This window comes from Phalaenopsis equestris, unplaced genomic scaffold, assembly GCF_001263595.1.
Source record: "Phalaenopsis equestris unplaced genomic scaffold, ASM126359v1 Scaffold000554, whole genome shotgun sequence".
NCBI classification, from domain to species: domain Eukaryota; kingdom Viridiplantae; phylum Streptophyta; class Magnoliopsida; order Asparagales; family Orchidaceae; genus Phalaenopsis; species Phalaenopsis equestris.
The window spans coordinates 105,826-109,100 of record NW_018164994.1 but is presented as its reverse complement, the minus strand read 5'-3'; the positions used below and the strand labels follow the sequence as shown (position 1 = coordinate 109,100).

The window sequence follows — 3,275 nt, the reverse complement described above, 5'->3', positions numbered from 1 at the left end:
GTTACAACTCTGTCACTAGAGCTACTACTACTAAAATTACATTCAATGTATTCTGTTTTAGATCTACTCAAACGAAGGCTTTTAGACTCTAATGTAGAATTCAATTTTATTCTGAACTTTTTCTCTAGTCCTATCCACAAGAAGGATATCAGCATAGTCTTATCCACATAAAGGTTATCATCAGCGAAATGCATACACCAAGGTACTGGTACATCCTTCTATAAATTCTAGTAAGAGCATCCATAACTAAAGCAAAAAAATTCTATAAATGCTAGTAAGAGCATCCATAACTAAAGCAAAAAATATGGTCTTAAAGCGATCCTGATGTAATCCAACTGAAATAGGAAACAACTGAAATAGGAAAATACTTAAAATACTTGGTCAGTCCTCTTTATGTTGGAACACAAGTACCAACTCTAGTAAATATATCATTGCACTTTCTATTTTTTTCTAATCTCCAAACAATTTTGCGGTCAGCTTTTATGATAATCTGTGAAGACTTTGTAGCAACCTTATGGGATTTAATCTAATTAATATTCATGCAACTGTATGAATTTCTCCAACATACCTTTTTATCTGATCTCTTTACATTGGGGATGGCTCGTAGAAGTCCTTGTCTCATTTTCTACCAGTGAGGCATTAAGGATGACCTGTAAAGGTAACCGGTGCAGCCAAAAACAATTTCAGCCTTCAAGGGCTTGGTCAGATATTGGAGTGAAAGCTTGTTATCTTGTTTATCTGGTGCGCTTTAGTTGCCATTATCTCAAAGCAGCAGACCCAAGGTTTTGTAAGCATTTTTCACTTTTTTTTGGGGCATTGACGTACACACCACACAATTATTATATATTTTCTTATATATTTAACATCAAAACTCTCATATTTACATACATAACACTCAAATAATTTATAAGGATATAGGATTTTGTGTGCACTATGGGGTTTTTTTTCTTATAGAAGAGGACTAATATTGGAATTGGAATTTTGTTTAACATCCTCTTAGAGGCCTTGATCATGGTTACACATTTATCAGGTTATCAATCATGTAAAGATTTCCTTCAAATTGCAAAAGACCAACACCTGCTTACTTCTATGAATCAACATCCGTGCAACCCAGAGAAATTTCATCACCCGACCTATATAACCCACTCAATCTAAGACATAACAGTTATTCGGGTATAAATCATGTCAAATTTGGGTCAATTTCGAGCCAATTTCGGGTTAGTTGCTAAGTTTAGGTTAATTTTGGGTTGGCGGGTTAACCTGCGGAGTTGACATGAAAATTATTCGGGCCAACTCAAGCCTGGATTTTTTGAGTCAAATTCGAGCCAAGTTTGCGTGTCTGGTCAATTTTTGACACCTCTAATTTGCATTTTGTGATGCAAATTTGTAACGATGGTGGTGTTGTTTTAGATGCTTAGAGCTCACTGGGTTGTTGCTCTAATTTATTTTGTGGTGGGTATTGTCAGATGTAATTTGGTAGGAGCTTCGGAAAGTTAGATGCTGTGATGTTTTGCTAGCCACCATGAGACCTTGCATTATTGAGTTTTTCCATGCGCAGCTCTGTTCAGTTGCCGAAGTTATTGACTCTTTATAGGGAATTCCTTGTTGGCATTTTGTACTATTCTGTCATCATGTGTTGGACGATGAAATTGCGCGGGCTAAACATTCTTCTTGACTTTACTGTTTTAATTTGGGTTTAGACATGGATGATGTGGTGATTAATCACCTCCCTGTAGAGAAATTCCCTTTTGTATGCATGCTGGAGTTTTGTGGTTCTTGCAGGAGATGGAATTTTTTGGCATTACATACGGTACCAGTCAATTCCTTGTATTTAACATATCTAACACCAAAATTTTTCTTTCTACATCTATACCACCCAAATCATTCATGACAACTAAAGAATAACCCGTTTAACTTTTGAAAGTGAAATTTACATTTTCATGCGTAGGGAAGATGGTTTGCATGGAAAATTGAAGTTTAGATGTTAAATATGTAAATACTTAGGAATTAAGAGGTATGCATTTATATCTTCCTAAAAAATATTTTTGTTAGATATGTAAACAAGTAAGAATAGTGTGGCATGTTATTAATTTTCTTTTTTTTTTTTGGTGTCATTCTTTTTGGTGTCATTCTCTCAGAGGTTGTGATGATGATGGTGGCTTGGTATCATTCTCTCAGAGGTTGTGATGATGATGGTGGCTTATCCATCTATCCGTTATTTGACTTTTCAAGGAAGTTCTTTATGAATTTCTGCAGAGAGGCGGTGATGGTTTTCATTGCAATTTTTTCTATTGTCATTTCTCTCTCTAAATCGTTTTTATGTTACTGATTTAAATGTTTTCCTCTTTTAGATATTTGGTGTCGCCCAAAGTGTGGGTCCTGGAAAATTACTCTGAGCGAAGGTTTAAGATTTTCTTATCATTCAAAATTTTCTAGTACACAATATAATTATTGTTTGAATTTGGGTTTACATATGCGTATTGAGATGATCCATCATCCCTCCTATGAGAAATTCTTTTTGGACTTATGACCTGTGTTTATTTTAATTGAAGGACGTTTTTGATATCGTTCACTTGATAGTTGGCATACATCAATAATTTGTTTTTCATCATATGCAGACACTAAAGTTTTTCTTTCTTGTTGAAGTGTAGCATTTCGTTGCTTTGTTCGAAGTATTCATGCAGATTTCTCTTGGAGAAATGGTCATGTTAATTGTCAATTTGACTGATATTTTACTCTCAAGCTTTCCTATGCTCATCTTACAGTGGTAGGCATTTTGGATGGCCCAAAAATTATCAGTCAACCAATGCTTTTATTTTTCTGATGAATGTAGACAATAATTTGCTCTCTTTCTTGCGGCTGATAATTTGAGAGGATCTGAATCTCCATTTCTATAATACAAAGAATAATTAACACAGGATTTCCTTGCTAAAACAATTGTGGATCCATTTCTAAAACAAGTATAAATATCAAACTTTAGGTGTTTGATTTGTAAATAGGTAAGAATTGTGTGATTTGTTTGTAAATTTCCCTATATTTTTGTGTACGAATTGTGTGATTTGTTTGTAAATTTCCCTATATTTTTGTGTACGCCTGTCAATTTGACTTGATATGTTTCTTAATGCATATATCTGGGAAATTATGACTTATGTATTTGTTGGCAACATTTGATTCCTAGTAATCATTTCTTAGGCTGCAATGCCTAAGGTTTTGCTATTTCTGTTGTCTACCTTAATCTCCGCCTAGAAATGCAATTTTGTGGGACCTAATAATGT

At 34.3% G+C, this 3,275-nt stretch overlaps 1 long non-coding RNA gene across 1 annotated transcript; it reads left to right on the top strand.

Annotated features, from left to right (window-relative positions):
• The first annotated feature begins 1,991 nt into the window (after nucleotides 1-1,991).
• Nucleotides 1,992-2,919, top strand: LOC110029293. Its single transcript, XR_002294516.1, has 4 exons — nucleotides 1,992-2,014; nucleotides 2,179-2,263; nucleotides 2,352-2,402; nucleotides 2,652-2,919. It is a non-coding gene; the product is annotated as an uncharacterized LOC110029293 (long non-coding RNA).
• The last annotated feature ends 356 nt before the right edge of the window (nucleotides 2,920-3,275 follow it).